The sequence below is a fragment of the Cherax quadricarinatus genome, chromosome 83 (assembly GCF_038502225.1).
Source record: "Cherax quadricarinatus isolate ZL_2023a chromosome 83, ASM3850222v1, whole genome shotgun sequence".
Taxonomy (NCBI): domain Eukaryota; kingdom Metazoa; phylum Arthropoda; class Malacostraca; order Decapoda; family Parastacidae; genus Cherax; species Cherax quadricarinatus.
In genome coordinates this window covers 6,435,823-6,456,681 of record NC_091374.1, presented here as the reverse complement: position 1 = coordinate 6,456,681, position 20,859 = coordinate 6,435,823, and the positions used below count along the sequence as shown (strand labels likewise).

Here is a 20,859-nt window from a genome sequence, read left to right as displayed (position 1 = left end):
TTTCTAGCTAACACAAGTAGGACTTCTTTAAAGTCTTCACGCACACTTGTAGCGATGTGAATGATGTGCCCTGCATGTGATCTGCCAGGTTAATAATAAGCAGTGATGAACCTACTCTGTAACCTCTGGAACACATTATAGTCAATAGTTAGGCAGGTCTCAGTAAACTAAGAGATTCCTGTATCTGACACAAATATACCATGTCACAAACATATTAGCACTCCTTGGCAGCCATATCTGCGTCTTGCCATCCAAATGACCATAACATCACTAGCTGTAACTGGTAGCCAGAGACATACATGAGCTTTCCAGTGTGCCATATATATGAAAGCCTTTTTTTTTGTCAGCGTCCCACTTGGAAACTGTGATGTGTTATTTGCAAGTGGGATGGACTCCTAGCACCGGTACATCAGTAGTTGCTTAATTAATCATGTAAGAAAATCCCACGTCAGGAGACATTCTCCTCACTAAACAAACACCACCATCCTCCCATATGATTTTTTCTGTGTTTCCTCACAAAGATGCTAACACACATGATTATTGGAGCGAGAGTGAAGGTTTAAGCAAAAACAGATTTTCAGAATGAGTCCATTTGACCTCTGACGTGGAGGAAGCAGCGGGAGGCTGGACTCAACAGGTGGCATCCTCGCCATCCAAGCCAAACAAATCGATGGCGGCCTCAGGGCTGGGTGTGAGCCGCGTCACAAGCACCACTAGGGCCCCCTCGCTGGCTAGAATAACAGACCTCTAACAGCCCCAAGAGTGTCCATTCTGCTTTCGTGTTTTGTAAGGGAAAGGAGCCGACTCATGCCACTAGTGCCAACTTTCCACACCCCTCATTCTCTAGTTCTCATCCCTCTCTTCCTCTCACTCACTCTCCCTCTGCTCTCTCTTCCCCTCTCTCTGGAACTCTCAGTAAGGAGGGACTAGCTCTCCTCTCCCTGCGTGAGTCAGTATCAGTGAGGGGCGTGGAGTGACGCCTCCTTGCTGTGTTCTTTCACAGCTACTGCTTCTGCTGCTTGTCACCTTCCATCCAGTCTTCTGGTGGTGGTGCCTTGACACTTTGCTGAGCCTGTGGTTAGTACTGGTGTGATCCTTAGTCCCTCCTTCTTCCTTAGTGCTCACCCCGTCACTGCTGCTCCAGACGAGGCTTGGCAACTCCACCATATGGTGAGTTCCATCTGCTCAAGTTTTAAAAAATCTACATACAAACGGTTCCATGGTGACAGTCCTTCCATGTATCACTTTCAGTAATGTTTCTGTAGCTGTGTCATGTATCAAACACTTATTATTTGCATTATTTTTCCCCATCATCACTAGAAATTAAAGAGCTATTTTAATGATGCAGCTTCCATTCGAAGCATTTCAATGTTTGTAAAATTGAGTAAGCATAAATAAAGAGTTCAGTGTAAGAGTCAGTTTAGAGAAGACAGGTAACGACGACCAGCAAGACCTCTCCTCCTGGGGAAGACAGGTCACGGCGGCCAGTTAGATCTCTCTCCTGGGGAAGACAGGTCACGACGACCAGCAAGACCTCTCTCCTGGGGAAGGCAGGTCACGACGACCAGCAAGACCTCTCTCCTCCTGGGGGAGACAGGTCACGATGACCAGCGACACCTCTCTCCTCCTGGGGAAGACAATTTTCCCCAGTATTAAGTCACTGATTTCAATTTAGCGCTCGATGAGAAAATATAGTTATATGAAGTGTTACTTGGCATCCGAGTTGGAATTAAAATTCTTGTAAAAAAAAAAAAAAGTGACTTGGGGCACGAGTTGAGCCTATCATGAAAAAATTATGATTTTGTTTAATGGCGGTGCAGAGGGAAGGTAATTGTCTCACGTGTGGTTTAGACACCTCAAAATATATATTGTACAGTTTCTCCCTTGACGACGGGAGGAAATAACCTAACATATGGAATATTTTTACTATGTGAAGTACATGGTGAAGAACAGAGATTTATTAAAGTGGCGGAATAGTGCAAACCAGAGAATTTTGGAGAGAAATAAATAAGACCAGAAAAGTAAGAGTTCAAATGGACTAGTCAGTGTGGGATGGTGGATAAAGACGTTGAAGAACTGAAGAAATTAAGGTAATATTTTGGGAATTATTAAATGTAGATGAAACAGAAACAATGCATAGTGGAGGGAGGAATAATATTAGTTAGGAAAGGGAGAAGAGGCGAGTCTGGAGGAGTGAGGCGCTAGGCTGCTGGGAAGTTGGAATAACCTCAAGAATGGTCGAAATTTAGATTGAGATGCTGACAGCAGGTGAGAAGGTAAGAATATAATATTGTCATGGTTGATGATTCTGTTTAAATTATGAAAGATAGAAGTCGAGGTACCCAAGCATTAGGGAGTAGTAAGTTTATTCAGGTATACACAAATACAGTTACATAGATTATCTTACATAGCAACATATATGTAGAGAACCTGGGATAACCCAAAAAAGTCAAAGTGACTTATTTCTTATGTCCATTGAGAGTAAGAAATATAGGGGGGGAAGGGAGGTATATATGTGAGTATACCATGTCAAGTGTATGATAGAACTGTCTTCGGAAGAATTAAAGAAATGGTAATTAAAAGGTATTGTTGAAAGGAACTGTTGAAGATAATTTGTAAAAATTACACGACACAGTAGCTGGAGCAGTGTGACTAACACGCTAAAATCAGTCACACTTTTTTTCTTTTCGAGGCTATTATAATTATGGAGGAACGGTAAACCCGTAGGGATTATACAGTGCCTGTGGGGGGAAACGGTGTTGAGGTTCAGTTCGGTGAACTGGAGCCAGGAGCTGTGAATCGACCCCCTGCAACCACAACTAGGTGAGTACAGATCCAGTCCCCTAGATCAAGAGCCCCTCACCAGCGTCAAGGAACCTCCCTAACCCAGACTCAGGTTAGGCTACGAAGATGAGATACCTGGAGTGTACCTGGTGGAGAGTGTACCTGGTGGAGAATATACCTGGTGGAGAATATACCTGGTGGAGAATATACCTGGTGGAGAGTATACCTGGTGGAGAATATACCTTGGGGAGAATATACCTGGTGGAGAATATACCTGGTGGAGAATATACCTGGTGGAGAGTATATCTGGTGGAGAGTATACCTGGTGGAGAGTATACCTGGTGTAGAATATACCTTGGGGAGAATATACCTGGTGGAGAGTATACCTTGTGGAGAGTATACCTGGTGGAGAGTATACCTGGTGGAGAATATACCTGGTGGAGAATATTCCTGGTGGAGAGTATACCTGGTGGAGAGTATACCTGGTGGAGAATATTCCTGATGGAGAATATACCTGGTGGAGAATATACCTGGTGGAGAGCATACCTGGTGAATATACCTGGTGGAGAGTATACCTGGTGGAGAATATACCTGGTGGAGAGTATACCTGGTGGAGAATATACCTGGTGGAGAGTATACCTGGTGGAGAATATACCTGGTGGAGAGTATACCTGGTGGAGTATACCTGGTGGAGAGTATACCTGGTGGAGAGTATACCTGGTGGAGAATATACCTGGTGGAGAGTATACCTGGTGGAGAGTATACCTGGCGGAGAATATACTTGGTGGAGAATATACCTGGTGGAGAATATACCTGGTGGAGAGTATACCTGGCGGAGAATATACTTGGTGGAGAATATACCTGGTGGAGAATATACTTGGAGAATATACCTGGTGGAGAATATACCTGGTGGAGAGTATACCTGGCGGAGAATATACTTGGCGGAGAATATACCTGGTGGAGAATATACTTGGTGGAGAATATACCTGGTGGAGAATATACCTGGGGAGAGTATACCTGGTGGAGAATATACCTGGGGAGAATATACCTGGGGAGAATATTTCTGAGTAAAAGTGAATATTAGACGATGTTACTGTTGGTGTTTAATACATTAAGATAGAACTTAATTATAAATAAATGCTAGAGTTAGCGCTGACGTAAACTAGTTTTAAATCGACTGTAAGATTTATATAAATTATAACCGTTGCATTTATAAAGGACAGACGTCCTAACACTAGCATTTATAAAGGACAGACGTCCTAACACTAGCATTTATAAAAGACAGACGTCCTAACACTAGCATTTATAAAGGACAGACGTCCTAACACTAGCATTTATAAAGGACAGACGTCCTAACACTAGCATTTATAAAAGACAGACGTCCTAACACTAGCATTTATAAAGGACAGACGTCCTAACACTAGCATTTATAAAAGACAGACGCCCTAACACTAGCATTTATAAAGGACAGACGCCCTAACACTAGCATTTATAAAGGACAGACGTCCTAACACTAGCATTTATAAAGGACAGACGCCGTAACACTAGCATTTATAAAGGACAGACGCCCTAACACTAGCATTTAAAAGGACAGACGTCCTAACACTAGCATTTATAAAGGACAGACGTCCTAACACTAGCATTTATAAAGGACAGACGCCCTAACACTAGCATTTATAAAGGACAGACGCCCTAACACTAGCATTTATAAAGGACAGACGTCCTAACACTAGCATTTATAAAGGACAGACGTCCTAACACTAGCATTTATAAAGGACAGACGTCCTAACACTAGCATTTATAAAGGACAGACGCTCTAACACTAGCATTTATAAAGTACACACGTCCTAACACTAGCATTTATAAAGGACACGTCCTAACACGCATTTATAAAGGACAGACGTCCTAACACCAGCATTTATGAAGGACAGACGTCCTAACACTAGCATTTACAAAGGACAGACGCCCTAACACTAGCATTTATAAAGGACAGACGTCCTAACGCTAGCATTTATAGAGGACAGACGTCCTAACACTAGCATTTATAAAGCACAGACGTCCTAACACTAGCATTTATAAAGGACAGACGTCCTAACTAGCTTTTATAAAGGACAGACGCCCTAACACTAGCATTTATGAAGGACAGACGTCCTAACACCAGCATTTATAAAGGACAGACATCCTAACACTAGCATTTATAAAGAACAGACGTCCTAACTAGCATTTATAAAGGACAGACGTCCTAACACTAGCATTTATAAAGGACAGACGTCCTAACACTAGCATTTATAAAGGACAGACGTCCAAACACTAGCATTTATAAAGGACAGACGTCCTGACACTAGCATTTATAAAGGACAGACGCCCTAACACTAGCATAAAGGACAGACGTCCTAACACTAGCATTTATAAAGGACAGACGTCCTAACTAGCATTTATAAAGGACAGACGTCCTAACTAGCATTTATAAAGGACAGACGTCCTAACACTAGCATTTATAAAGGACAGACGTCCTAACACTAGCATTTATAAAGGACAGACGCCCTAACACTAGCATTTATAAAGGACAGACGCCCTAACACTAGCATTTATAAAGGACAGACGTCCTAACACTACCAATTATAAAGGACAGACGTCCTAACACTAGCATTTATAAAGGACAGACGCCCTAACACTAGCATAAAGGACAGACGTCCTAACACTAGCATTTATAAAGGACAGACGTCCTAACTAGCATTTATAAAGGACAGACGTCCTAACACTAGCATTTATAAAGGACAGACGTCCTAACACTAGCATTTATAAAAGACAGACGTCCTAACACTAGCATTTATAAAAGACAGACGTCCTAACACTAGCATTTATAAAGGACAGACGTCCTAACACTAGCATTTATAAAAGACAGACGTCCTAACACTAGCATTTATAAAGGACAGACGTCCTAACTAGCATTTATAAAGGACAGACGTCCTAATACTAGCATTTATAAAGGACAGACGTCCTAACACTAGCATTTATAAAGGACAGACGTCCTAACACTAGCATTTATAAAGGACAGACGTCCTAACACTAGCATTTATAAAAGACAGACGTCCTAATATTAGCATTTATTTATATTTTAGTTCTATCTTCAAATATTAAACTATCCTAAATAATTGATACATGAGATTATTTTTTTATCGTGTTTGGAGAATATTGATGTGATTATTATCATGAAGAGCGCTAAATCAGTAGGGATTATACAGCGTCTTTAGGAATGGGTGAAGGCATTAGGCTTAATCCAGGGAACTGGAGCACAGATCCAGTTCCCTAGATCAAGAACCCCCCTCACCAGCATCAAGGAACCTCCCTCGAGGGGTACTGATGTGTACAACTTCTTTCAAGAGAGTTTGAGCGATCATTAGCAAACTTGACTGAGTAATTAGACTGTCTGTGCTGGACAATTACACTACTAACTACCAGCCTACCCTTGTCTTCCCCTAGTGAGACCATCGTCACGGTCTTCCTAGCCTTTCCATGAAGCCTTTCCATCAATATATATATATATATATATATATATATATATATATATATATATATATATATATATATATATATATATATATATGTATATATATATATATATATATATATATGTATATATATATATATATATATATATATATATATATATATATATATATATATATATATATATATATATATATATATATATATATATATATATATATATAGTGTTTATCTCAGTGTAAATACACTGGGAGACGTGTAAATAAAGTCTGCATGTTATCCGTATACCAACACTCAAGGATACTTGTGTTTTCCTTGTTATGATTCAAGTATAAGGTATGTGAATATGCTAAGGTATACACGATATATATATACTGTGTATATACACCGTAACAGATACACTTCTCGGAATATATATACAGAGTGTGTGTGAATAACTTGGGGTTATAAATAACTCAGTTCCCCCTCTCTCTCTGCCTTTACTTCGCTAACTCGTTTTTCAAGCATTTCACGCCTGCACGCACTGTTGTTCACAGACGCACTGTTGTTCACAGACGCACTGTTGTTCACAGACGCACTGTTGTTCACAGACGCACTGTTGTTCACAGACGCACTGTTGTTCACAGACGCACTGTTGTTCACAGACGCACTGTTGTTCACAGACGCCCTGTTGTTCACAGACGCACTGTTGTTCACAGACGCACTGTTGTTCAGAGACGCACTGTTGTTCAGAGACCCACTGTTGTTCAGAGACGCACTGTTGTTCACAGACGCACTGTTGTTCACAGACGCACTGTTGTTCACAGACGCACTGTTGTTCAGAGACGCACTGTTGTTCAGAGACGCACTGTTGTTCAGAGACGCACTGTTGGTCAGGAACGCACTGTTGGTCAGGAACGCACTGTTGGTCAGGAACGCACTGTTGGTCAGAAATGCACTGTTGGTCAGGAACGCACTGTTAATCAGTAACGCACTGTTGGTCAGGAACGCACTGTTGGTCAGGAACGCACTGTTAATCAGGATGCACTGTTGGTCAGGAACGCACTGTTAATCAGGAACGCACTGTTGGTCAGGAACGCACTGTTGGTCAGGAACGCACTGTTGGTCAGGAATGCACTGTTGGTCAGGAACGCACTGTTAATCACTAACGCACTGTTGGTCAGGAACGCACTGTTGGTCAGGAACGCACTGTTAATCAGGAATGCACTGTTGGTCAGGAACGCACTGTTAATCAGGAACGCACTGTTGGTCAGGTCGCACTGTTGGTCAGGAATGCACTGTTGGTGAGTGACGCACCGTTGGTCAGGGACTATGAGCGGCACACATAGAAAACCCTAATATTTCAAGGCCTTAAAGGCGAAATTACCAACGGGTAAGTGTTCGGCTCACAATAGAAACATCCTGGGCTCGATTCCCAGGCAGGGTAAACGACTGGGCAGGTTTCCTTACACCTGAAGTCTCATTAAGTGAGTCAGTCGACTGTTGTGGGTCGCATCCAAAGGAATGACTGAAATAAATCACTGTTGGGTTAGCTTAGATTAAATATTTAATAGCAGAAACTTTTGTTCTTTGTCAAACGGAGGATCGAGCCAGCAACTAATGTAGTAGACTGGTAGATACATGAGCACATCTCTAAATACATCACAAAACTGCAGTTGAACACTAGTTGAATGAGGTACGCCATCACTCTCAATAAACACGTCATAAACACTTCTCTCATGAGAAATTATCAATTTCCAAATCACTGTCTTTCCTCAGTTTAATTAAATCAGAATTAGAGTTTCGTCTTGAAGCCAAAGTTAACGATTAAAGTTACACGTAGTTTAGTCTTAGAGTATTCTCTCTCACTCTCTCCTAAACTATGCATCACTAAACCTCCGGTGCAGCTGGTTGTGTCATACTTGTGGAACAGTCGTATTTATACACGGATAGGTGTGTGTTTATTAATTATTATTATTATATTCAAGGGGGAAGCGCTAAACTCGTAGGATTATACACCGCCTGTTGGGGGATGTGGAAAGTATTCAGGCTTAATTCAGGGAAATGGAGCTCAGATCCAATTCCCTAGATCAAGAGCCCCTCACCAGCGTCAAGGAACCTTCCTTGAGGGGTGTGTGTTTATTAATGTAGTATATGCATTAAGAGTTGATTGTGCCTTGATTAAATTCTTGGGAGGGTAGGTGGGCAGAGTGATATCAAAAGCTGTTATCTGCCAGGGTGACGGGAGATCTGCTGTTTTCTAGCATGATACAATTCATCAAGTCTAAATATTTATACGTGTGTGGCTGGTGGTGAGCAGGTTACATGTAGCCTTAATTAACCTTTGAGTGGTGGATAGGCTTTAAATCCCATTTAACAACCATCCATAGCTATGGCTCCTACCTAGAACTTGAAGCCAGTATTAATAACTGGGTTTCCACTCATTAAACTGAATTTTCAGCTATACTGCTTGCACTCAAGTGTGTCCATGTGTCTAATCCTGACACAGTAATTGCAAGCGTGTCTGTGTCGTCCATAAATTCTGTTAATTCCACCAGGCATGATTATAACATGTCTGTTTCAGAAGGCAGACATACGTATACTGAAATTATCAACAACGGAGTCAGGGTCCGCGTTATGTGAATTCCCTCGCACGTTTGCCTCTAAATGCATCACTGGGAGCAGAGTCCAGCGGCAGTAAGCCAGCGGTCCCTGCTGCCCTGCTTCCCTGCTGCCCTGCTTCCCTGCTGCCCTGCTTCCTTGCTTCCCTGCTTCCCTGCTGCCTTGCTGCCCTGCTTCCCTGCTTCCCTGCTTCCCTGCTGCCCTGCTTCACAATCGGATCATCTGCTACTACGGTGGGGAGGATGGGCACCAGACTTACGCGTCCCCTAACACCATGCTAAGCCAAAAACATATATATATATATATATATATATATATATATATATATATATATATATATATATATATATATATATATATATATATATATATATATATATATATATATATATATATATATATATATATATATATATATATATATATATATATATATATGTATGTATATATATATATATATATATATATATATATATATATATATATATATATATATATATATATATATATATATATATATATATATACATATATATATAATCAAAATAGGCAAAACTGGCCAATTAGCAAGAACTCGTTTAAAATTAAGTCCGTTCTAAAATTTTCTCTTATACGTTTAAAGATATATATTTTTTTTTAATTTATGTTAATGTAAAAATTAATTATTTTGTACCAAAAGAACCTTAGAAAATTTACCTAATCTTATTATAACAAGCGCAATTTAATTTAGCCTAATCCAACTGAATATATTTTAAATAAGTTTACAATAATTTAATAATAAATACACTGAAATATATATTTTTTTCGTTAGGTTCAGATTAATTTCTGCGAAATTATCGCATTCACAAATTCTCGCTTGCCTTATTCGGCAAGAAGAGCGTTGCTATTTAAGCCAAAATCGCAAGTTTTACCTATTCGGCACGACATATGTGTGTGTACTCACCTAGTTGTGGTTACAGGGGTCGAGTCATAGCTACTGGCCCCGCCTCTTCACTGGTCGCCACTGGGTCACTCTTCCTGCTCCATGAGCAGTGTGTGTGTGTACTCACCTAGTTACTCACCTAGTTGAGGTTGCGGGGGTCGAGTCCGAGCTCCTGGCCCCGCCTCTTCACTGATCGCTACTAGGTCACTCTCCCTGAGCCGTGAGCTTTATCATACCTCTGCTTAAAGCTATGTATGGATCCTGCCTCCACTACATCGCTTCCCAAACTATTCCACTTTCTGACTACTCTGTGGCTGAAGAAATACTTCCTAACATCCCTGTGATTCATCTGTGTCTTCAGCTTCCAACTGTGTCCCCTTGTTACTGTGTCCAATCTCTGGAACATCCTGTCTTTGTCCACCTTGTCAATTCCTCTCAGTATTTTGTATGTCGTTATCATGTCCCCCCTATCTCTCCTGTCCTCCAGTGTCGTCAGGTTGATTTCCCTTAACCTCTCCTCGTAGGACATACCTCTTAGCTCTGGGACTAGTCTTGTTGCAAACCTTTGTGTGTGTGTGTGTGTGTGTGTGTGTGTGTGTGTGTGTGTGTGTGTGTGTGTGTGTGTGTGTGTGTGTGTGTGTGTGAAGCGTGAGAGGGAATATATATAACCCACCGCTGCCCACCAGTGCGAGTGGAAGGTATAAGTAATATGGGAGAAGACAGGATAATACTTGAAAAGTATAGAAGCAAGAAAATAAAGAAAGCGAACATTAATTAAGTCTGGTCTGTGACACGCATGATTCCCTCTCTTGTCTCTCACAGCGAGGATCAACAATGCAACACTGATATTGATCATACTGCATCAGACACTTGCCAAGATGTTAGAAATGCCCCGTGGTTCGGTTGGTAGCGCACTCAGGTCACAGTGTCCAGGGTTCGATCCCCCGGCACGGGTGACATGTTGGGTGTGTTTACTTACACCTGCTACCCCTGTTTACCTAGCAGTAAGTAGGTACCTGGGTGTTAGCCGACTGGTGTGGGGGTGGATAGCAGCTGTTATCCTGACAAATGAGACGAGGCAGGATAACAGCTGTTATCCTGACAAATGAGACGAGGCAGGATAATAACTGTTATCCTGACAAATGAGACGAGGCAGGATAATAACTGTTATCCTGACAAATGAGACGAGGCAGGATAATAACTGTTATCCTGACAAAGGAGACGAGGCAGGATAATAACTTATCCTGACAAATGAGACGAGGCAGGATAATAACTGTTATCCTGACAAATGAGACGAGGCAGGATAGCAACTGTTATCCTGAAAAAAACTGGGTTAAAAACTAACAAATTTAGCCTCAAGATGGAGGTATCCAATACAATATCGTAAAATATAAATTATTATTGAAATCTGAATAGCGCTAACCCCGCCAGGCTCCATGAAATATAAAACAGTATTCTAGTCTCGACCAGCAGAAACTTACAATTATCAAGTTTTAAGAGATTTTAGATGTGTTTGAGGACATGTTAGTGTAACATGGATAAGGGGCCGAGCGGCCCGGCGCCATCTTGATTTAATAATTACATTTTCTGCTTTAGGTTGGGTTGAATCTCAGTTCGTGGCGGCTCTTAAGGGTTTTGATTGATATCTCCTGGGCCTTTTGAGCGTCCCTGTTCACCTAGCAGTAAAACAGGTACCTGGATGTTAGTGGACTGGTGTGGGTCGCATCCAGGGGGACAAAATTGACCTAATTTGTCCGAAATTCTCAGCATAACAAGGGGCTTTCTATATATCATTGATGTCTGCTGTGGTCTTTATACTTGTAGGAATAATAGATTATCATTATTATTATTAACGTTAACCTATATACAGGTGGTAGACTTCTAGGCTGTTTTGAGTTGATGCTTATGAGCCTTGGAGAAGTGTTGATTGCTAGTTCCTAGGCCTCATAGAAGGGTTGAGCTATAGCTCCTAGGTTTCTTGTAGGAGTTTACTTGCAGCTAATCTCACCTCTGAGGGTTTGGAGATTTAATTACCAGATCTTTTGTGCACAATGACCCGCGTCAGGAAGCAGGACAAGTGCTCCCTGATGCTCGTCTAAGTGATATGATGCCTAACAGCTGTGTTACGTTAAAAATGGTATATAATACCGACAAGTTGATGATTTAGACACATGTGCAACAGTTGGGTATCTTTACTGAGGAAACGTTTCGCCTACACAGTAGACTTCTTTGGTCAAATACAGTGTCAGCAGGTGCAGTAGTGAAATGAAGGTGATGTAATCAGTTCATCGACCTCGGAGAAATAGTTTTTGAGGTGGTCAGTCCCTCAGCCTGGAGAAGAGTTCAGCTCCATGGTCTGGAACAAGGTGGTCAGTCCCTCAGCCTGGAGAAGAGTTCAGCTCCATGGTCTGGAACAAGGTGGTCAGTCCCTCAGCCTGGAGGAGAGTTCAGCTCCATGGTCTGGAACAAGGTGGTCAGTCCCTCAGCCTGGAGAAGAGTTCAGCTCCATGGTCTGGAACAAGGTGGTCAGTCCCTCAGCCTGGAGGAGAGTTCAGCTCCATGGTCTGGAACAAGGTGGTCAGTCCCTCAGCCTGGAGGAGAGTTCAGCTCCATGGTCTGGAACAAGGTGGTCAGTCCCTCAGCCTGGAGAAGAGTTCAGCTCCATGGTCTGGAACAAGGTGGTCAGTCCCTCAGCCTGGAGGAGAGTTCAGCTCCATGGTCTGGAACAAGGTGGTCAGTCCCTCAGCCTGGAGGAGAGTTCAGCTCCATGGTCTGGAACAAGGTGGTCAGTCCCTCAGCCTGGAGGAGAGTTCAGCTCCATGGTCTGGAACAAGGTGGTCAGTCCCTCAGCCTGGAGAAGAGTTCAGCTCCATGGTCTGGAACAAGGTGGTCAGTCCCTCAGCCTGGAGGAGAGTTCAGCTCCATGGTCTGGAACAAGGTGGTCAGTACCTCAGCCTGGAGAAGTGTTCGGCTTCATGGTCTGGAACAAGGTGGTCAGTCCCTCAGCCTGGAGAAGTGTTCGGCTTTATGGTCTGGAAGGATATTTCTCCAAGGTTGATGGACTGATGACATCTTCATTTCATTACTTCAGCTGTGGAAAATTTTGAATTTTCTTAAATTCAGCATGTGTAAAATTGAATAATATAATAATCGTGTATTAAAAAGTAATACTGATTTGATCCTTCGAGAAATTTCGAGTGAGGGGGGATGTGGAACAGCCGCAAGGGGACGTGGAGGACGTCATAGTGAATTTAATGTGAACACTGGTTTGTTAATTGTGCAATGTAATCGGCGTCATTTTGTAATCTAGAAATTGCTGACATGTTCCTGCTGAAGAACTGGGATAGTGTGGAAAACCCTTACAATTCGGCAACAAGGACGGAAAAATAGAGGACTCCGATTCTTCCCAGCAACATAGCAAAGTGATGCTTACCTATAATGTACAGTAGTTTTTGCATTGGCCATCGTAAATTCTAGCTGTTAGGGTAGCGTTAGGATGTGTTCCACCAGTATTGTCTTCCTGTGACAATGTTAACTTTAGGTGTGTAAAATTTGTTCTAATGATATGGTTAGGAGAAAAATCTTCTCTAGTCTCTGTAAAAATATTCCCATTAGCCACTTCTAACAGTCAGGTTCTAAAATCATATAGAGTTCACATTATTTTATAATTTACCGTTACTGGTATTAATGTTTAATATTGTAATTATTAATTTAATGTACAGAGAACCTTCACGGCGCTCATAACGGAGATAAAACACCTCAATTACTGGGAGCGCTTGAGGTTCCTAAACCTGTATTCCCTGGAACGCAGGCGGGAGAGATACATGATTATATACACTTGGAAAATCCTAGAGGGACTAGTACCGAACTTGCACACGAAAATCACTCACAACGAAAGCAAAAGACTTGGCAGACGATGCAACATCCCCCCAATGAAAAGCAGGGGTGTCACTAGCGCGTTAAGAGACCATACAATAAGTGTCAGGGGCCCGAGACTGTTCAACTGCCTCCCAGCATACATAAGGGGGATTACCAACAGACCCCTGGCAGTCTTCAAGCTGGCACTGGACAAGCACCTAAAGTCGGTTCCTGACCAGCCAGGCTGTGGCTCGTACGTTGGTTTGCGTGCAGCCAGCAGGAACAGCCTGGTTGATCAGGCTCTGATCCACCAGGAGGCCTGGTCACAGACCGGGCCGCGGGGGCGTTGACCCCCGGAACTCTCTCCAGGTAAACTCCAGGTTAAGCTTTTTTGTGAGTGGTAGAGAGTGAGCATCGAGGGAGTGACAGTTCTGCGACCTACTGTGGCTTAAGTCCCACTTACCTCACACAAATTACTTGCAGGTAATAATTCAGGTAATATCCTGTAAACCTCCCACAAAATGATTCATAACACCTGCTGCCTCTGTAGTTGACTGAAGAAGCCTGCTGTGCAGGCGGAACGTTTCAACAATATACTCAACTGCTGTGCATGTGTCTTAATCAACTTGTCGGCATTTTAAGCACACAAAGTATGAATGAGACCCCAAGAATTGGACGATATAAAGGCATTTACATCAGATGAAGCCTTTATTAAACAATATTTCGGTCAGATACATTAAGCAAAACGTTGTCTAACATAAGCGATCTGTGTAATACCGCCATTTCTCCCCTCAATCATGCCAAAGGACTGGCAAATATCATGCGTGTGGCTTCTCTGTATGAAGCAGAAGGGGAAGAGAGAGCATAAGAATTAAAGGGAATATATCAGTCGAGTGTAACAGGTGGAGTGTATGACGGCACTGAGTCGCACTGATGAACATAGACAATATGATCACACAAGATCACTACATTTATATTTCTCAGCATCTGGGGATTGGGGAGGTAATTACCTTATCTTCCAATTACGTCCTTGAATTTGTATTGGTAAAGCCACTGGAGGGCGAAACATCTACAATTAAGATACCCAGATGTTGCACATGTGTCTAATTTCATCATGCATGTGCAACACACTGGTTGTGTTGCTCCAGTAACACATCCTGACTTCGCTCACTGTACAGAGAATATTACCACTTTGTTTTGCGTGTGTGACCTAATTAATATCTGCATAAATAACTCATTACGACTGTAACCAGATATACACATGTAAATAGTTTATTACCAGTGTAACTTGTTTAGTTATTATAACTCTGCGGTCTAGTACCTGGACCCATTATGTACCTCTGTAGTGTGGTGTGACCACCCACACCATGGTTGTGGTGTGACCACCCACACCATGGTTGTGGTGTGACTACCACCCACACCATGGGTGTGGTGTGACCACCCACACCATAGGTGTGGTGTGACTACCACCCACACCATGGGTGTGGTGTGACTACCACCCACACCATGGGTGTGGTGTGACCACCCACACCATGGGTGTGGTGTGACCACCCACACCATGGGTGTGGTGTGACTACCACCCACACCATGGGTGTGGTGTGACTACCACCCACACCATGGGTGTGGTGTGACTACCACCCACACCATGGGTGTGGTGTGACTACCACCCACACCATGGGTGTGGTGTGACTACCACCCACACCATGGGTGTGGTGTGACCACCCACACCATGGGTGTGGTGTGACTACCACCCACACCATGGGTGTGGTGTGACCACCCACACCATGGGTGTGGTGTGACTACCACCCACACCATGGGTGTGGTGTGACTACCACCCACACCATGGGTGTGGTGTGACCACCCACACCATGGGTGTGGTGTGACTACCACCCACACCATGGGTGTGGTGTGACCACCACCCACACCATGGGTATGGTGTGACCACCCACACCATGGGTGTGGTGTGACTACCACCCACACCATGGGTTTTGGTGTGACTACCACCCACACCATGGGTATGGTGTGACCACCACCCACACCATGGGTGTGGTGTGACCACCCACACTATGGGTGTGGTGACACCTTGGTGTGGGAGGCAGGCCACGCCCCCACCTTGCTGTGGGTGGTAGGCCACGCCCACCTTTCTGCGGGGGACAGATCACGCCCACACCTTGCTATGGGTGACAGGCCACGCCTACACCTTGGTGTGGGTGGCAGGCCACGCCCACACCTTGGTGTGGGTGGCAGGTCACGCCCACACCTTGCTGTTTACCTGGAGAGAGTTCCGGGGGTCAACGCCCCCGCGGCCCGGTCTGTGACCAGGCCTCCTGGTGGATCAGAACCTGATCAACCAGGCTGTTACTGCTGGCTGCACGCAAACCAACGTACGAGTCATAGCCCGGCTGGTCAGGCACCGACTTCAGGTGCTTGTCCAGTGCCAGCTTGAAGACTGCCAGAGGTCTATTGGTAATCCCCCTTATGTATGCTGGGAGGCAGTTGAACAGTCTCGGGCCCCTGACACTTATTGTATGGTCTCTTAACGTGCTAGTGACACCCCTGCTTTTCATTGGGGGGATGTTGCATCGTCTGCCAAGTCTTTTGCTTTCGTTGTGAGTGATTTTCGTGTGCAAGTTCGGTACTAGTCCCTCTAGGATTTTCCAAGGTGTATATAATCGTGTATCTCTCCCGCCTGCGTTCCAGGGAATACAGGTTTAGGAACCTCAAGCGCTCCCAGTAATTGAGGTGTTTTATCTCCGTTATGCGCGCAGTGAAGGTTCTCTGTACATTTTCTAGGTCAGCAATTTCACCTGCCTTGAAAGGTGCTGTTAGTGTGCAGCAATATTCCAGCCTAGATAGAACAAGCGACCTGAAGAGTGTCATCATGGGCTTGGCCTCCCTAGTTTTGAGTGGCAGGCCACGCCTACATTTTGGTGTAGGTGGCAGGCCACGCCTACACCTTGCTTTGAGTGGCAGGCCACGCCTACATTTTGGTGTAGGTGGCAGGCCACGCCTACACCTTGCTTTGAGTGGCAGGCCACGCCTACATTTTGGTGTAGGTGGCAGGCCACGCCTACACCTTGCTTTGGTGACAGACCACGCATACAACTTGCTGTGGGTGACAGACCACGCCCACACCTTGGTGTGGGTGACAGACCACGCCCTAACCTTGTGAGTGGCAGACCACGCCCACACCTTGCTGTGGTTGACAGGCCACACCCACACCTTGCTGTGGTTGACAGACCACGCCCACACCTTGTGGGTGACAAGCCACGCCCACACCTTGGTGTGGGTGACAGACCACGCCCTAACCTTGTGGGTGACAGGCCACGCCCACACCTTGCTATGGGTGACAGGCCACGCCCACACTTGATGTGGGTGACAGGCCACGCCCACACCTTGGTGTGGGTGACAGGCCATGCCCACACCTTGGTGTGGGTGACAGGCCATGCCCACACCTTGGTGTGGGTGACAGGCCACGCCCACACTTGGTGTGGGTGACAGGCCACGCCCACACTTGGTGTGGGTGACAGGCCATGCCCACACTTGGTGTGGGTGACAGACCATGCCCACACCTTGGTGTGGGTGATAGGCCACGCCCACACTTGGTGTGGGTGACAGGCTATGCCCACACTTGGTGTGGGTGACGGACCATGCCCACACCTTGGTGTGGGTGACAGGCCATGCCCACACTTGGTGTGGGTGACAGACCACGCCCAGACTTGCTGTGGGTGACAGGCCACGACAACACCTTGCTGTGGGTGACAGGCCACGCCCACACCTTGGTGTGGGTGACAGGCCATGCCCACACTTGGTGTGGGTGACAGACCACGCCCACACTTGCTGTGGGTGACAGACCACGCCCACACTTGCTGTGGGTGACAGGCCACGCCCACACCTTGCTGTGGGTGACAGATCATGCCCACACCTTGGTGTGGGTGACAGGCCACGCCCACACCTTGGTGTGGGTGACAGGCCACGCCCACACCTTGGTGTGGGTGACAGGCCACGCCCACACCTTGCTGTGGGTGACAGGCCACGCCCACACCTTGGTGTGGGTGACAGGCCACGCCCACACCTTGGTGTGGGTGACAGGCCACGCCCACACCTTGGTGTGGGTGACAGGCCACGCCCACACCTTGCTGTGGGTGAGACACCAACGACAACTCATCTTTTAAGACAAACCACTAATGTTTATTTCAACCAATCCCATGTCATCTTTCAAAACCAACCAATCCCATGTCATCTTTCAAAACCAACCAATCCCATGTCATCTTTCAAAACCAACCAATCCCATGTCATCTTTCAAAACCAACCAATCCCATGTCATCTTTCAAAACCAACCAATCACAACTCAGCCGTCCATATCAACCAGTCACAATTTAGTTTTTCCAGACAACAACAACAACAAGTAATAATAATAATAATAATAATAATAATAATAATAATAATAATAATAATAATAATAATAATAATATCTGACCAAGAACAAGGTACACAGACCATAGCTGACATCAATAACATACTACTATACAGAAGCACCTTGTTATCTTGAGCATTTCGGGCAAATTAGGTCAGTTTTGTCCCAGGATGCGACCCACACCAGTTCACTAACACCCAGGTACCTATTTTACTGCTGGGTGAACATGGACAGCAGGTGTCTTAAGGAAACACGTCTTAATGTTTCCACCCGTATCCGGGATCGACCCCTGGAACTCAGTGTGTGAGCCGAGTGCGCTACCAACCGAGCTACTTCGTTAATTCTATAAAGCCCAGAGACAGAAGAAAGCTTATCGTTAAGGTCTTATTTCAACTGAAAACCACCAGTTTAATATACGCTGAGAGATATACACACCTCTGTGTATATATAGATATATATACCTCTTGGTGTATATATAATTGTGTAAGAAAAATTCACGCTTTGGTATTTAAGTTCAAGTTTGAAGAGAAAGTTTTATCAGTGGAGCGTCCCTGGCAACACTGACTTAAAAATGTTATTTTTGTATGTTTGAAAGATGGCGGAAATGTGAGGGAAGGTTGGTGAAGGTGGGAGGTGGGTGAGGGAAGGTGGGTGACGGGTGGTGGGTGAGGGAAGGTGGGTGACGGGTGGTGGGTGAGGGAAGGTGGGTGACGGGTGGTGGGTGAGGGAAGGTGGGTGACGGGTGGTGGGTGAGGGAAGGTGGGTGACGGGTGGTGGGTGAGGGAAGGAGGGTGACGGGTGGTGGGTGAGGGAAGGTGGGTGACGGGTGGTGGGTGAGGGAAGGTCGGTGACGGGTGGTGGGTGAGGGAAGGTGGGTGACGGGTGGTGGGTGAGGGAAGGTGGGTGAGGGGTGGTGGGTGAGGGAAGGTGGGTGAGGGGAGGTGGGTGAGGGAAGGAGGGTGACGGGTGGTGGGTGAGGGAAGGTGGGTGACGGGTGGTGGGTGAGGGAAGGTGGGTGGTGGGTGAGGGAAGGTGGGTGACGGGTGGTGGGTGAGGGAAGGTGGGTGAGGGGAGGTGGGTGAGGGAAGGTGGGTGGTGGGTGAGGGAAGGTGGGTGAGGGGAGGTGGGTGACAGGTGGTGGGTGAGGGGAGGTGGGTGAGGGGAGGTGGGTGAGGGAAGGTGGGTGAGGGAAGGTGGGTGACGGGTGGTGGGTGAGGGAAGGTGGGTGAGGGAAGGTGGGTGAGGGGAGGTGGGTGAGGGAAGGTGGGTGACGGGTGGTGGGTGAGGGAAGGTGGGTGAGGGGAGGTGGGTGACAGGTGGTGGGTGAGGGAAGGTGGGTGAGGGGAGGTGGGTGAGGGAAGGTGGGTGAGGGAAGGTGGGTGACGGGTGGTGGGTGAGGGAAGGTGGGTGAGGGAAGGTGGGTGAGGGAAGGTGGGTGACGGGTGGTGGGTGAGGGGAGATGGGTGACGGGTGGTGGGTGAAAAAAGTGATCAATTTTCATTTGCAAGACCTGTCTCTTAACTGACCGTGACGAGGTTCACTCTCTTAGCCGCGTGAGCCATATCATAACTATTCTTAAAGCTCTGTATAGAGTCATGCTTCTTTTAAGGTTATTCCATTTGCAGACTACAGTAAGGAATATTCAGTGACCAGTTTGCGTCATTAATTCTCAACTGTGCCCTAGTGTACCCATTTCCCGCCTCATGGAAAATCTTACCTTGTCCTATCCTGGTTTGTCATTTCTTGTAGCGCATTCTGTGTGTATTCACCTGTTTGTGGTTGCAGGGGTTGATTCACAGCTCCTCTGAGTGTGTGTGTGTGTGTACTCACCTATGTGGTTACAGGGATCAAGTCATAGCTCCTGGCCCCGCCTCTTCGCTAGTGTCCAGCCAGCCTGGTGACATGCGCATGCGTGTGACTGCATGATCGTGCGCATACCAGTATGAGATAAAGTATGATAAGGTGCCAGGACACGTGTTCCCATTAAATACGTTAATTAAGTCATGAATACTTGCGAAGTTAAAAAAAAAGATATTACCAACCTCGTGCAGTTCGACATTTGGGACACTTTGAGACCTAACGCCTGCCTGATGTACGATTCAGATCTAATATCTTGATTCTGTGTACAGATACTTACATTTGCAATCAAAATATACCTGATTAATCACAACGAAGGATATACCATGCATGAATATATATAACATAGTTAGCACGCAGTATATTGTAATATTATGGTGATAACACAGACTACACACATTTCCTGTAGAGTGGCAGTGTGTGTTTAAGAGTGTTTGTGGTGGGTTGTTGTCTGTCTCATCCTGGTCATTATTACACACTCTTGCCAGCCACAATAATAACAAAATCACAATTATTAGGCATGATGGTTTAATTATAAGTGAGCTGGTGAGGTGGCAAGTTAGTCAGCTATGGCTGGTCAACTGTAGGAAAGTTATGCTGGAGGATGTTGATATATAACACTCGTATACTTGATGTCTGTCAAGTAGTACAGGTAAGCAGGTGTTGCAGGTATTTTTGGCTGTTATTTAGTTTAATATCGTTACTGTGCACCTCATACCTGGTGTGATATATTATAAAGAATATAGCACGATGCCTCGTGTGGATGTTATATTATGCTGCTGTAATATATTTACCTTTTAGACGGAGATTAATAAGTTTATTTAGGCGCTGGTATACGTAAGTATAATTATCATATATAGTAATGAGCTCTTGAACCAGAGTAATGGAGGTAATTTCCCCTTCCTCGTAT

General features: G+C 45.1%; 1 protein-coding gene across 3 annotated transcripts in view; it reads left to right on the top strand.

The window, feature by feature from the left end:
• Positions 1–935: 935 nt before the first annotated feature.
• The window catches only part of LOC128702192 (cationic amino acid transporter 4), a 49,314-nt gene continuing 29,390 nt past the window's right edge, over positions 936–20,859 (top strand). The window contains exon 1 of one of the 3 annotated variants that reach the window (XM_053796295.2): positions 936–1,077. The gene's annotated coding sequence lies outside the window, so the exon portion shown is untranslated. Of the gene's footprint in view, positions 1,171–20,359; positions 20,602–20,859 lie in introns of those variants that run through there. The other 2 variants (XM_053796297.2, XM_053796294.2) reach the window with 2 other exon arrangements.